Source organism: Bubalus bubalis, chromosome 2 (genome assembly GCF_019923935.1).
Source record: "Bubalus bubalis isolate 160015118507 breed Murrah chromosome 2, NDDB_SH_1, whole genome shotgun sequence".
Taxonomy (NCBI): Eukaryota; Metazoa; Chordata; class Mammalia; order Artiodactyla; family Bovidae; genus Bubalus; species Bubalus bubalis.
In genome coordinates, this window is record NC_059158.1 from 16,118,653 (window position 1) to 16,134,617 (window position 15,965).

General features: G+C 41.8%; 1 long non-coding RNA gene across 48 annotated transcripts in view; it reads left to right on the plus strand.

Annotated features, from left to right (window-relative positions):
- Window positions 1-15,965, plus strand: part of LOC102401727 — a 478,204-nt gene that overhangs the window by 88,701 nt on the left and 373,538 nt on the right. The window contains exons 5-6 of one of the 48 annotated variants that reach the window (XR_006544464.2): window positions 7,167-7,289; window positions 11,955-13,114. The exons of 45 other annotated variants lie outside the window; for them this stretch is intronic. This is a non-coding gene — a long non-coding RNA (uncharacterized LOC102401727). Of the gene's footprint in view, window positions 1-7,166; window positions 7,290-11,951; window positions 13,115-15,965 lie in introns of those variants that run through there. 2 more of the 48 variants (XR_006544456.2, XR_006544463.2) reach the window with 2 other exon arrangements.

Here is a 15,965-nt window from a genome sequence, read left to right on the forward strand (position 1 = left end):
AAACAAAAAACAAAACAAATCTTGCAGACAGGGCACTCATTCACATCCACTCATTAATCTCAAATGTAGGAGCCGGTAAACCATTGTACTGTTATCACACTCTTAGTCAACTGATATCAAATTGATGAAACACGCTGGCGGTTGTGAAGGGCAGCTGATAAGAACAGTGCAGACTCGACAAAAGAGGTCAGAAAACACATCCTGCAGATCTTACTATCATTTGGTCTTGCTCAGTTGGCTTTTGCTTGGCAAGAAGGAGGCCATGCACTTACTTCTCCAGCTGGAGAAATTCTGAGGTGCTTCAAAGTATTGAGCCAGTACTTCCATTGCTACCTCCTCCCAACAAGACAGACAGAATGGAAGCGAGGCCTTGTATATGGAGTAGGAAAACCCACCAAAACTTACACAGTTCACATACACCTGGCAACAGTTTGCATTTTTTTGGTAATCAAAATAAAAGATTTTGTAACTGTTAAACTCTTCTTCCTTGTGCTCAAGATGTAGTAGTAGACAAATGGACACATTTTCTTAGAAAACGGGGTAGCCTTAAATATTCTTAACAGATGACCCTGGAACAACATGCATTTGAGCTGTATGGGCTCACTCAGGTATGGATTTTTTTCAGTGAATACCTGCTATAGTAGTACATGTCTGCAGTTGGTTGAATCTGTGGATAGGGAACCTTGAATACCCAGCGAAAGCAATATGCGTATTTTCAACTGTGTTGTTCAAGGGTCAAGTGTATTTTGATTCTTAATCACTTCTATGTAAAAATAAATGAGATCTTTTATATAATTAGGTGGCATCTTAAAACATATGATTGATCATATTTCTGCCCTGTGAAATTTAGGAGAGGAAAGTCAGCCTAACCATAGGACCAATTCTGCTAATTGAAGTCAAGATCATGTGGGTTAACATGCTAAGGATGCTTGGTTTTAATAGAGTTTAGAAAGGGTACGGAGTCCTGAAATGTTCTGTTTGGAAAGCTTCGCTCTATAAAAATTTGCCTATAACACGGCTGATGACTCTTAATTAGAATGATATATTTCCTGATGTGATACCTCTTTGAGAAGAAATAGCACTGGTGTGCCTGAGTAGTAGTATTTGTGAGGTATTAAGATACCTTTCTTGGTTTTGGCATTTCTGAGTACCAGTCTTCTCGGCTCTGTTTCCGTGTGAATCATGGTGATGCAGCGACAGACAGTGATACACTGCTTTGGGGGGCGCGCGTGTGGATGATTAAGGGGTGTAAGTGCAGGACTCGGAGATTTACTCCCTTCCTGTTGCAGTGGGAACAGCCAAGGAGAGTGAGTAATGGGATAATTTATAACACCATAGGCCTTTTCATCAAGAGACCTCTAGTCAAAACAGGAAGATAAAACTCGGAAGATATCAACTAGGAGAATACAACTTTTGATACTCTCTGGGTATACCTCTTTCTTGCAAGCAGCAGAGTCTCGATTTTCTTTTACTTTTTCAAGGAAATTTTCATGAAAAAGTTTAGTGTGTCAATCTGGTTAAATCATTTGGGTCCTTGGTTAAATCTTATGTCTTTCCTCCATGTTTCTTGTTTCTTGACCTTCTAATGTTATGGCAAAGAAACTAAGTTGCCTGATTATATAACTCAGGTTCTTTTTATAAGATCAGGATGTTTGCCAGGGTTAAGAATGTTAATGACAAGTCAACATTTCGGGGTGGGGGGGCCATGGTAGGGGGTTGTCACCTATGTTTTGTTAATTTTTTTTTTAGAATATTTCATTTTCATTTATATGAACTTAATTCCAGTTTTGAGAGGTGATCAAATAGGAGTTGGATGGATAGTTTCTTTCCCAACTCATGTGTGTTTAGGGCAAAAGGTTTTGAACTGGCCTTGGAGAAGACTTTATCTAGGGATTTTTGTGTTGCAAATACATACAGGAGGAGTTGAACAGGACGTTTGAAATGTTCAGATGGTGCGTTTTTATCAGCACCCTAGACACAGGCTAGACAGTGGCCCTAGACACTAGGCCCTAGATAGTGGCCCTAGACACAGGCTGTATTTATTTTCCTGTTTTTTAAACATGCCCTAATACAGCATTTAGAACCAAACTCATCCTAAAACTAAGGTAGATGTATTCTCTCTTTGGAACTGCTTCACATTGAGGTTTCAAACTCTATTTGATGTGGTGGGATCTTCTGATTTGTGATTGTAGGTGACATTAGATTCATGAAAGTTCAATACCACAAGTGATATTTTTACGTTAAAAACACTAATTTTTACCTTTCACTTTGGAATGTCTTAGAGGTTGGCAGTAGACTTCATATGTTAGAGATCGTTAAGATAAAAATGGGAATAATTGCAAGTTCTTGCTTTCCTTTCATCTGCCTGGGGTGACTAGAACACTCCCGTAAATAACTGCTCCCCTTTTGAACTGACCTTCAGGTTCATGTGATGTGCATATTGATGGCCTTGACATTTCTTGGTATGTGCACAGTTCAGGAGACACACTGTCTCCAGACAACTGAAAGCAGGTGGCCAGGTGGATAGACAGCCAGGAGCGCTCACTGCTGCCCATAATTCAGAGGGCCCTTGCCACAACCCTGTTTCTGGATTTTGTGCAGAAAGAATGTGATAGGCAAAGTAATCTACAAGTTCACATCTTCAAGGCATTTCTCTAGCCCAAACTTCCTGTCTTGGATCCATGTTAGTCTGGCCTTAGGTATGTTTTCCTAGGGTGAATAACATGCCGGTGCGCTGTTTTTCCTTTCCTTTAAAATCGTGGACCCTAGGTCCACTGCCAAGATGATATTGTAGAGGAGATAAATGCCTGGGCTCTAGAGTCAGAGTTCCCAGGTTCAAATCCCTCTTCTGTCATTTACTGGCAATGTGACCTCAGGCAAATTATTTAACGTCTCTCTTAAAGCCTTCATTTCCTCAGCTATAAAATGGGGATAAGAGTAATGTATCAGAACGAAATGGGAGCTATCCTATTGTGATCAGCACTTTAGTAAAGATGTCTTAAATGTTACTGATTAAGAAGCTTTCAGGTATCCTGTCCCTGCAGACTAACCTACAAAGCTGATAAGACCCACAGCTTCAGAAAATGTGTTTGGAGGTTCACACTCCTGGAGTATGTTTGGTTACATGAAAATCAGATATTTAAAAAAATGAGAACATAGCATTGACTTTGTAAAAAACGGTTTAACAAACATTATTTTGCTACTGATGTTAGAGTGAGTTTACCAGTTCTATATAGGGTGTGTATTAGGAATGAGGATATTAGAATGCTTTCTTCATTGTATTGTCAAGCATTATTGGTAGCCTTAATTTATACATCCATTGTGCTATAGTTTTAGTTGCAAACTACCCCCTTCAGGGATTATTACAGCACCGTAGGGGATGGAATTACTGCACTCTGTTTTGGGTACTTTTTTCACTAAGAAGTATGGGCGCAGTGAGATGGTACTTACCCATCTGTCTGTGGAAGCATTTGTATGTATATTACCTGAGCACTTAGGCATACCACCGAGAGAGAGGGGATTTAAAATGGAGAAGAAGAAAAATGGAAAATTAACATGATGGAAATATCAGCAGCCTCTTTGCAAAGAATACCTAAGCTGCTCTTCAAAGCAGATTTAATGGCCAGTAGCAAAACCATTCACTATTGTCTTCAAGAAACAAAACCTGATCCACAAAGTTGAAACTGAAGTGGAGATCTGGAAATTTTCCAGGGAAGTCAAGCAAGGCAGGTTTCTAGATCTTAAATTCAAGGGGGAAAAATGCAATTTACAAAATAACTTCTTACATTGATTGTGAGCTGTCCACGTTTGATGGGTAGATCCTGAAACATTAACTGATTAAATTCTTTAGTACTCTGGTCATAATTAGGGCCTTTCTGTTTTTGGAGATTTTAAATTTGTGTATTGACTCCTGGGATGCTCACTAAATGAGGAGTAGAGAGCAGAGTGGAGCATTTTGGCTTCACCTTGATCTTTCTAAAGAGAACCAGAAGAGAGGTGTTGAATTCAACTGAAATAAGATGTAACTGATTGTCTATGCTTTGTACGGGATGCTAAGTCACTTCAGTCGTGTCTGACTCTTTGCGACCCCAGGGACTATAGCCCGCCAAGCTCCTCTGTCCATGGAATTCTCCAGGCAAGAATTCTGGAGTGGGTTACCGTGCTCCCCTTCAGGGGATCTTCCTGACCCAGTAATCCAATCTGCTACTCTTACATCTCCTGCATTATAATGCAGGACAGTTCTTTACCACTAGCGCCCCTCTGTGCTTTATCAGTTCAGTTCAGTTCAATCGCTCAGTCGTGTCCGACGCTTTGTGACCCCGTGAATTGCAGCACGCCAGGCCTCCTTGTCCATCACCAACTTCCAGAGTTCACTCAAACTCATGTCCACCGAGTTGGTGATGGCATCCAGCCATCTCATCCTCTGTTGTCCCCTTCTCCTCCTGCCCCCAATCCCTCCCAGCATCAGTCTTTTCCAAGGAGTCAACGCTTCGCATCAGGTGGCCAAAGTATTGGAGTTTCAGCTTCAGCATCAGTCCTTCCAGTGAACACCCAGGACTGATTTCCTTTAGAATGGACTAGTTGAATCTCCTTCAGTCCAAGGGACTCTCAAGAGTCTTCTCCAACACCACAGTTCAAAAGCATCAATTCTTCGGCTCTCAGCTTTCTTCACAGTCCAACTCTCACATCCATACATGTGCTTTATAGCACCTAATAAACTGTCCTATGCCTTAAAAATGGCTTCCTGGGTGCTCTAATGGTAAAGAACCTGCCTGCTAATGCAAGGGACGTAAGAGATGCAGGTTCAGTCCCTGGGTCAGGAAGATCCCCTGGAGGAGGCCATGGCAACCCACTGCAGTCGTCTTGCCTGGAGAATCCCATGGTCAGAGGAGCCTGAAGGGCTACAGTCCATAGTGTTGCAAAGAGTTGGATGCAACTGAAACGACTTAGCATGAACTCACACATGTGCATCTCTTTAAAAAAAAAAACACAACTCTCTAATTCTCCCTTTCCAGTTATACTGGATACAAAAGCACTCTGTACTGGTGGAGAGGGGAGATTTCAGGTGTACTCGACACCACTGGGCTCCCTGCCAGCCCTTCTCCTTCGTGGTTGTGAGTGCTCACAGTTTTGAATTCCCTTTGGTGGATAAGATGTTCCTCCCACCACCCCCCATCCCCCACAGTATTCAGTTGTCTTTAATATTTTCTCCAGGTGGCTCCTGCCTGTAAGAACATGTTTTCACAGAGCTCTTTTCACCCACGTGGTAAAAGTGCCGTCTAGCCTCCTGTGATTCTGTGTCTGGGCTCACTTGAAAACTATGGGCTGAAGACTTGAAAACTATGGGCTGAAGACTTGAAAACTGTGGGCTAAAGACTGAGAGAATTTTAGGTGGTAACGGGGGTGCAGAAGATCAGCTTCATTTTATGGGTGTAGAAAGTGAGGCTCAGAGGGATGAAGACATTTCCCCCAGATCGTTCAGCCGTCAGGAGTCAGGATGATGCTTTAAAGCAGTGCGATTTCGGCTTTTCCACTGAGGCATGCTGGGAGGGAGGTTTATAATAGGGTGCTGGGCTCTGCCATAGTTAATGGATTGACAGGGACTGATGGGAGATAAAGAGGGTATAAAGATAGAACAAGGATACAGGGTTTGTCTGAGGTTATACTGAAGGGATACCCTTTGGTCAGAAATCATGAATAATTCTGATAGAAAGAGATTGAAAGCATGATGAACATCGGATATTTTTAGTAGTAGTTCACCTTCCATTGAAACCATGGAACAAGGAATATTTATTCATCATCAGGTAATTTAGGGTAATGGAGTCTGGACAACTTCAGTTTCTATCTTCTTGCTTCCTTGGGTCCTTGCTCCCTTTTGTTCTGCTAAAAGAGAAAGCAAATGAGACAGCTCCCAGATCTGATCACTTGGGTCTCAGGTGAAACCTCTGGCTCCCATCCCAGGTTGAGGTCACACAGTCTGGTGTTAGTTGGGTTTGTGTCGCCCTGTCAACCAAAATGCAGGGCATGTTGCCATGATTGCTTTTCAGCCACTTAGCGAGTCAGTAGAAGTGGCTCTTCAGTCAGTCTGTGTACTTTCTCATTCAGAAGCATGGCCCATCCATGGGCCTGTGTGTATCTTTCCTTTTCCAATGATCAGTTTTGGTTGCACGTGGAAAACATGACCTTCAGTTATAACTATGGCTTTGGCCCTCTGTGCTCACTCATATTTTCAAATTCACATTGTTCTGGCAAGTCTGGAGGTCTGGTGTTCTGGTTTCAAGAGTCTCTTATCATCATTGTTTAAGGAATCTTGTTTTATGGGAAGACTTAGTTGAATTGGACAAGAAATAGTCAAAGGACAGATAGCCATTGCTGCCTGGAAGAGGAAATGGCAACCCATTCCAGTATTCTTGCCTGGAAAATCCCATGGACTGATGAGCCTGGTGGGCTATAGGGTGCCATAGAGTTGGATATGACTGAGCGACTGAGCACAGCCATTGCTTATGCCTTACATGATGAGAACAATAATATATGTTAAGTGTGTATATCTGAGAACAGTGCTCATGATAACTAATGGTTATTCAATGCTTAAACCCTATGAAGTTAGTGCTGTTAACACATTTTGTAGACAAGGAAATGAGGAACAGAAGTGAACAGAGAAGAGACACGTACAGTCTCATGAGCCTATGGTGGGCATAGAAAATTACTACTTCATTCATTCCACTTGAATGTGTACCAGCCTACTATTTTCCCAATCTGAATTCTGAAAATATATGTACCTCTCATGCTTGTCCAAAGAATTAGAAATCAAAAGAAGGAATGTTTATGTAAACTGAACTTTATGTTGATGGATAAGGAGAAGTTCAAGGGAAGAAGGTGACAGTCATTTGGATTACCTTCCAGTTAAACTCTTGAGAATTATCCTGGAAACCTATGGAGATTTGACTACATTAAAAGTGGAAGCAGAGACTCCGGAGAACCAAGGTCACCAAAATCTTGTGACATGTTGAGTCTGCGACGTGACAGCAGTAGCTCCATCAGGAATAAGGTTGGCAGCCACAAGAGTTAGGTGGCTTGAGCTCCTGGGAAGTGACATCCGTGGTGTCTCAGCAGCTAAATTGGTGCATTGGCATTAGCACCTTTGACACTAGTTCTCTCATTGGCAGATAGCACTGGGTGCAGCTGAGCAGAGAGAAGGAAAGCAGCAGCTACTGTGACGGACGATGAGAAGATACTGCCCAGGAGCTGATCCATCATATCTCTTGGGGAGTCTCTGACAGTTGCTCATGGTGGGCGAGGGTGCATGGTATGGGAGGGAAGCGTGTTGCTATTACATAGAAAGAAATGCCTGTAAACAGTTGTGCGCTTCTGTCCCGGGTGTGCCGTGGAGACACAAACTCCATCAAGTGCATTGTAGCAGGTGTTTGTTCTAGCACATTACTGTGCCTCCATTCTGTTTGGAAAATGGTTATAGCAATGGAATTTACCTCACTGGGTTTGTTTAAGGCTTAAATAAGTTAATGTAAGTACTCAGAGTTGTGGCTGTAGGCCATTGTCTTAAGTGTTAGCTCTGAGGGTAATGAAGAAATAACAGCAATCAATCCTTTAGATTAAACAATAGGAGACATAAACCACTCTGTGAGAATGCAGGAAAGGTTTTCTTCCCTCTTGGAGACTTATGTCTTGTTGGGAGAGATAAGATATCCGAGGTTGTAAAAGTAATTAACTCGATATCCAATTCCTGTCTATCCATACCTGTCCAGACCCAGATTACCTTTTACTAACATGCATCCTCATTCTCTAGCGAAGCCAGACAACCTCTGTCACCCAGATTAAGTTCTCTTGAAATCTTGGTGCATTTGCATAAGCCATTTGCCATTTCCATTGGTCTAAAATGCCTTCTTGTATCTGCTTCTTGAAATCCTCTCTGCAAAGTTTCTATTTCCTGCCCCAGTTTAGCTTCCGTTGCATTGCTCTTGTGCCTTGCGTTAGTCGCTAAGCTGTGTCTGACTCTTGGCGACCCCATGGACTGTAGCCCACCAGGCGCCTCTGTCCATGGAATTCTCCAGGCAAGAATACTGGAGTCGGTAGCCATTCTCTTCTCCAGGGGATCTTCCTGACCCAGGGATTGAACTTGGGCCTTCTGTATAGCAGGCACCCTGGACATGCCTATTTGAAAGGTTTTTTTTAACCTGTGCATTCCTCCATTAGAAGGTGAACTCCCTAGGGGAAATCTATGTTGATTTCTGTATTTCAGATTTTGTGTAGTTCAGCTTATTGAATGAATGGTGATTTTTAAACTCCACTGTAAGGTCTTTGGGATGATAGGTATCAAAATTTCTGAGCCTCAGTTTCTTCATCTGTAAAATGGGTTGCTTATTAGCACCAAGAACAATGGTTAACTTGACTGTAAGTCCTCACTAAGTTGTTAGTTATTGTTATGAACATGAGTTTCAGAAATGTTTTCAATGGAGACTTTTCATTTGTTATTATGGTAACAACAGTGGCTCCTTCTGTTTATTCTTCTTGAACTCCTAATCTCCCTTGTTTATAAAAGGACTCTTCCTCTGCTACTATTCAGCATATTTTCCCTGGGGCCATTTACCTCCCACTAAAAGCAAATTAAGCTAATCTCCTTGGCTTGAAATCAGTCTGGGCCAGAGAGAATATGCTTGTCACCTTTCCTAAGTGTTTTTAGGCCAAAGGTGTAAAAGCCAGATTCTGTTTGGGGGTAGAGGGGGAAGACAGCTGAATCTTCAGTCTTAAAATTTGTGATTTGGAGTTTGCATTTTGAAAGGCAGTAGTATTAAATTTGATAACCTCCTCACAGAGAACTAAACATAAATTGTTGGCCCTTTTGGCTGCAAGAACTACAGCAAGGCATAGACTTCTGTGACATGGTATTTAATTCTGTTACATTCAATTTCAGTTTTAGAGAAACAGTACGCATCTTTCTCCCCCCATATGGGTGGATGTTTAAGGCCATTCATTTTCAAAAAACACAGACCGTTTTTTAAGAACTGTACTTAAGGCTGTCAGCCTGCCTCAGTTTCTTGTCAAGGAGTATAACGCTGGCCACCTGCATACCTCCCTGGAGTGTTCCGATGAATGGCTTTGAGCTTGTAAAGTACTTCGGATTTCTTGGATGAAAGGATCTCCGTCAGCACAGGTCTTAGGAAGGTATTATATGTGGGCTTTCTAAACTGCCACATGGCCTGTTTTGCAAGAACACTAATGCACTTCTAGGTTTAGAGTTGTAAAAAAGATGTACGTTTAGATGCCTGAGGCTGCATCTTGTGAGGTTCCTGAGGCATGTGTCAGTGCTTGCTCTCCTCTAGTGTAGATTCTCCCTCCACTACAGGTAGCTACAAGCATGCACAGATACAGCAACCATTTGGATTTACAAGCTGCTTGCATTTGGCTCCTGAGTGATTGAGGAGAAAGCCCAGGATGTTAGGAGAGAGGAAGGGCTGTATGTTCCTGGACCCAGCACTTCACCTCTCAGGAGCCCCTGGGCTTGCTATAATCATGGGAGCACACCCAGGTGCTTTGAAGGGATGAAGTTGAGGGGTGGGGGTTTGCCTCAGAAACTGGCCACTGATACTGTGAAGAGCTGGCTTTGAGTTCTGGCTTTTTCAGCTACTGGTCCTGTGTCCTAAGTCACTTCGTTGACAGCTCTGGGCCTTGGTTTCCTTCACTGATGGTGGGGCCTCAGGGCTAGAACTCGAAGGCAGGTCCACATTCTTTTTTTCTTTTGGCTTCACTACGTGGCTTGCAGGATCTTAGTTTCCTGACCAGGGATCGAACCCAGGCTCTGGACAGGGGCAGCTCCAGTCCTAATGCTGGACTGCCAGGGAGTTCCCTACGTTCTATATATTTAAATATCTATATGCTTGCAAATCAAACTAAAAAAAAAACTGTCAAATCATGTTCCGAAATCCCCCTAGTCTGACAAATACATCTTTGTAACAACCTTGAAGGCCAGGTTTGAATTGTGAGTTTCTAAATTCCTCGGAGTTCGACACCTGACCAGGTGGCTTGAGAGGAAGCGAGGACCTAGCACACCTGCCTGTGGACGGCTGCGTCTGCCTGTGGTGCTGAAGCCGTAACTCATCTTCTGGGCCCCAGGGTTGTATGTTGAAGGTTGTCCTTGGGAGGATATCTGGGGAAAAACCTACACTGTAAGTGTGCTTGGGTTTGAAAGGGAGTGTCAGGATTCCCGTACCTGCACTGTGACCCTTGGGGCTGCTGGTGGACTTGCTGGGGCAGGGGCCCCTCTTGCCTGGGACTCAAGACGTTATTGCATTCAGGATTGGATAATGAATGTTCATGGCTAAAGACACATAATTGGGCATTTATAAAGTGTTCAGTTCAGTAGCTTAGTCGTGTTCGACTCCTTGCAACCCCATGAACTGTAGCACGCCAGGCCTCCCTGTCCATCACCAACTCCCGGAGTTTATCCAAACCCATGTCCATTATGTCGGTGATGCCATCCAACCATCTCATCCTCTGTCATCCCCTTCTCCTCCTGCCCTTAATCTTTCCCAGCATCAGGGTCTTTTCCAATGAGTCAGCTCTCCGCATCAGGTGGCCAAAGTATTGGAGTTTCAGCTTCAACATCAGTCCTGCCAATGGACACCCAGGACTGATCTCCTTTAGGATGGACTGGTTGGATCTCCTTGCAGTCCAAGGGACTAAAGTGTTACTATTACATAAATAGAAAGTCTGTTTTCTAACAGAATGGTTTCAGCTTTTGGTTCAACCCTACTTATATCCACGTTCAGCAATGATGAGACCAAGAGCGACACTACACCCGAGAGATAATGCACTGTATTTCTTCTGTCTCCAGGACCCAGCACAGTACTCGGCTTTTACTTCACGTTTAATTCATTCCTTTGATAACACAAATTCAGTAAATATGGGCCGGGCACTAGTGTTAAAGAACCAGTCTGCCAATGCAAGAGACGCTTTGTTGGAAAGATGTAAAGAGATGCAGGTTCAACCCCTGGGTGGGGAAGATCCCCTGGAGGAGGGCATGACAACCCACTCCAGTATGCTTGCCTGGAGAATCCCACGGACAGAGGAGCCTGGTGAGCTACAGTCCATGATCTTGCAAAGAGTCGGACACAACTGAGGTGACTTAGCATGCATGCTTCTTTCCTAAGCATTGCCCTATGGCATGGTGGTAATAGCAGTGAGCAGGCACAACGTACTGTCTTCATGGAACTAATATTTTAATAGGAGAAATAAGAAAAAGGATAAGTATGTAAAATATGTAATTTCTTTGAAGATGACTTCTTTATTTCAAGATTATATATATTAATAAATATATATGTATGAATACATGTAAATATATATTCATAAATATATATATATATCTGTATAAAATATAAGGGGCCTATACCAAGGACTAGACATTCTGCTTCCACCATAGATACAAGTAAGAAAAGAGTGATCACAGACCAGGAATGTGGCATCACTAATCTGTGTGAAGGACTGTTAATTTTAGGGAATACTCATGTCCTTTAGGACTGATGTTCTGGAATTTTTTTCGTTTCATCCAGTGATCATTCTCCAGTGTATGTAAGACCCTGTCCTGGGCTCTATGAGAGGTTAAACGTGTTAGGTGAGACTTTATTCCTTAAGAATTCATAATTTACTGGGGCTTCCCAGGTCTCGCTAGTGGTAAAGAACCCGCCTGCCAACGCAGGAGACCTAAGAGACCCCGGGACGATCCCCTGGAGGAGGGCATGGCAACCCACTCCAGTATTCTTGCCTAGAGAATCCCCACGGACAGAGGAGCCTGGCGGGCTGCAGTCCATAGGGTTGCAAAGAGTTGGACATGACTGAAGTGACTTAGCACACTAGTGTGTAGACATTTTTGCGCAGTTATCAGCATATAAGCACTTGAATGTTCACAATTTTTACGTAACTGCCTGGGTCTCTGTCAGCAGAATGAACTTGGCTCCTCTCCTTCTACACTGTCTCCCTGAGAAGAAACTGTGCCTCAAACAAGGCACACAGTGGGTGTGTCCTGAAAGAATTCTTTTCAACATCCTGGAATGCTGTCCTTGGGATTCAGCCGACTTTGCTCAACGGGGACTCGTACATCAAGAGGGCAGTCATATAATTATCTCAGCTACTGTGAAGCCACTGAAAAGCACTTGCTGAATCTGGGTGTAAATTTATTGTGAAATTTAACAAAGGAAAAGTCACCTCTTTCTCTTTCTTCTCTTCAACTTGAATTGCATTTAAAAAAAATCCTTTTAGGATAAATTTGTTATTTAACCTATTAAATGCCCTATCCTACCCACTTTGGTCTATATAAATATCTTCCTGAAGCAAATGAGATGCTGCAGCTGTTTATACCCCTTCTTGGTGGCAATCATGCACTAGTTCTTGGTGTTGATAATTAAAAATAATGTGTTTTATTTTGAAAAAGGAATGCATTTTATTTGTTAAATAAAAGAATGCATTTTATTTTTTAAATAAAACATTTTAAAAATAAAAATATAATCACTAGAAAGCACAGGATAACAAATTGTGGTGAGCTAAGATTTGACAATCAGGAACTTCTCCCACTGTTGATAAAAGGGTCAGCCACCCTTCACTATGCATTTTTTCCCCACTGTGTATTTATCATAATCAACTATCCACTATGGTTTATGTCTATAAATATGATTCTTCTGTTATATTTATTTAACTTTATGCAAATGTAGGTTAATTTTTAGAAATGAGCTGCAAAAGGTGATGAACTTTCTCTGTTAAAGGAGAAATTCAGGAGGTAGTTGTAAGAGATGGAGTTAGAAGGAAGATTGCTAAACCCCTTTTATGATTTTTTGGTAGAAAAGTGTGAATTTTAAAAATCTAAAACAGTACTTTTTTGGCTCTGTATTTTATCCTTTATGAGATACTCCATTTGCACATAAACTTTATTTGGGGAAACTGTAGTTCTGGTTGCATTTTTATTTAGAACTAGTTGTGTGATCCTGGGCGAGTCTCTTAACAGATGTGGCTCTTCTTTGTGAAAGGAATGTGAAGGGTTTTGATATCTAGGATTTCTTCCAGGTTTAAAGTTCAGTAATTAAATAAAATAGACTATCAATTAACATAACATTGCACAGTATTTCATAACCTTGGCTATGTATTATAATTATTCCATAGTCCTCCCCTACCTCTTTTTTTTGATTTTTTTTTTTTTTTTTTATTCACATTCCTGGACCCTGATGTAGTCAATCTGGAGTAGGGTCTTGGAATGTATATTTTTTATTAAAGTTCCCCAGAGAGTCTTCTGATGCACAGCAAGAATTAAGAATGACCCATTTGTTCCCAGTGGTTCTAAAAGGGGAGAGTAGTAAGAATGCTTGAATTTAAGAAAACAATGGACATTTTCCTGAGAAAATCATATGTGTATAGATTTTAAAACTCCAACTTAAGAGCATTTATGCCTCCCCTGTATTTAACAGATGTTAAGAGTCCCTGTTCAAAAGTCACTTTTAGGACTCTGTTTCTTTAAACTTCTGTTCTTCACCTCTGTAATGCCAAATATGATGGGGTTACAGTGACCACTGATGTGTCTGGTAGGAAATTGCGCTGGGAGCCAGAGACACGGGAATTTGTTGAAGAAATAGTAGAAGATTTTAAATTTTAGTTTTGCTTTGACCTTATTTACTGAGATCTGACCTTTACGATAAGTTTCATGACTTCTTTGGAATGCAGAGTTGGGGATACTAATATTTGCCACCAGGCAGTATTTATTTAGTGATGTGAGAACCTAGGGCCTTAGTTGACTGCAAGTGTGATTATTAACAGGGCCCAGGAAAATTCTACCAGAAATAATGGCACCTTTGTTATCACAGTAATTTTTTTTTTTAACCAATGGCCCTGAATGAAAAGTGATATTCGTTATCACATCAGGCAGGGAATTTACAAATGATAACAAAGTTAGACTGCATTCTTTCTAGTATCTCTCTAGTAGTCACAAATATCTTTCTCCCCTGGGAAGACAGAAACACTTGACCGGGGCCATAAATCCACTCTGTCCTCTATCACCAGAGCCTTCCGAAGTCTGAATGGCCTTGACCTCCTCCTGTTCTTCTTTTATTGAAAGGATACTTACTATGTGCTGATAGTTTTAGGAGGGCAGAGGAGAAACAGTAAATACATCAGCAGAAACTCCCAGGAAAAGAAGATTGTGGCCTTTTGGAGTGCAGAAATGTCTACTTTTTTGGGGTGGTGGTGATAGCGATGATGGTAAGAACTCTGCCCCTCCCTCAACACACACACACACACACACACCATCTTACACGAGAGGTTTGTGCACAGAAGTAGTTGTGAATCAGATTGGTTAAGAGTCATCATTAAACAAAAATGAAATCCAACTTTTCCTTGTTTCCAATCGGGTAACAGATTTTTGCTTTTCCTGTCGATTCTATTTGCCACCATTGCTCCTCACCATTAAGGCAGAGATACACAAGCATTGGCCTCAGTTTTTGTTACCTGGTACATTTGGGCTTGGCAGTGATGGCAACAAACAGTTAAAAAAGAACTTAAGATCTTTAATTTGAAAGGGCTTAAATGATACCTTCTTTGGTGACCCCACACGGCATGGCTTAGTTTCATTGAGTTAGGGCTGTGAGAAATAGATTTAAGGGACTAGATCTGATAGACAGAGTGCCTGATGAACTATGGACAGAGGTTTGTGACATTGTACAGGAGACAGATCAAGACCATCCCCATGGAAAAGAAATGCAAAAAAGCAAAATGGCCTGAGGAGGCCTTACAAATAGCTGTGAAAAGAAGAGATGCCAAGAGCAAAGGAGAAAAGAAAAGATATAAGCATCTGAATGCAGAGTTCCAAAGAATAGCAAGGAGAGATAAGAAAGCCTCCCTCATCTATCAGTGCAAAGAAACAGAGGAAAACAACAGAATGGGAAAGACTAGTGATCTCTTCAAGAAATTAGAGATACCAAGGGAACATTTCATGCAAAGATGGGCTCAATAAAGGACAGAAATGGTATGGACCTAATAGATGCAGAAGATATTAAGAAGAGGTGGCAAGAATACACAGAAGAACTGTACAAAAAAGATCTTCATGACCAAGATAATCACGATGTTGTGATCACTCACCTAAAGCCAGACATCCTGGAATGTGAAGTCAAGTGGGCCTTAGAAAGCATCACTACGAACAAAGCTAGTGGAAGTGATGGAATTCCAGTTGAGCTATTCCAAATCCTGAAAGGTGATGCTGTGAAAGTGCTGCACTCAATATGCCAGGAAATTTGGAAAACTCAGCAGTGGCCACAGGACTGGAAAAGGTCAGTTTTCATTCCAATCCCAAAGAAAAGCAATGCCAAAGAATGCTCAAACTACTGCACAATTGCACTCATCTCACACGCTAGTAAAGTAATGCTCAAAATTCTCCAAGCCAGGCTTCAGCAATATGTGAACCATGAACTTCCATATGTTCAAGCTGGTTTTAGAAAAGGCAGAGGAACCAGAGATCAAATTGCCAACATCCACTGGATCATGGAAAAAGCAAGAGAGTTCCAGAAAAACATCTATTTCTGCTTTATTGACTATGCCAAAGCCTTTGACTGTGTGGATCACAATAAACTGTGGAAAATTCTGAAGACCACCTGACCTGCCTCTTGAGAAACCTATATGCAGGTTAGGAAGCAACAGTTAGAACTGGACCTGGAAAAACAGGCAATAGGAAAAGGAGTACGTCAAGGCTGTATATTGTCACCCTGCTTATTTAACTTATATGCAGAGTACATTATGAGAAATGCTGGACTGGAAGAAGCACAAGCTGGAATCAAGATTTCCAGGAGAAATATCAATAACCTTAGATATGCAGATGACACCACCCTTATGGCAGAAACTGAAGAGGAACTAAAAAGCCTCTTGATGAAAGAGGAGAGTGAAAAAGTTGGCTTAAAGCTCAACATTCAGAAAGCTAAGAT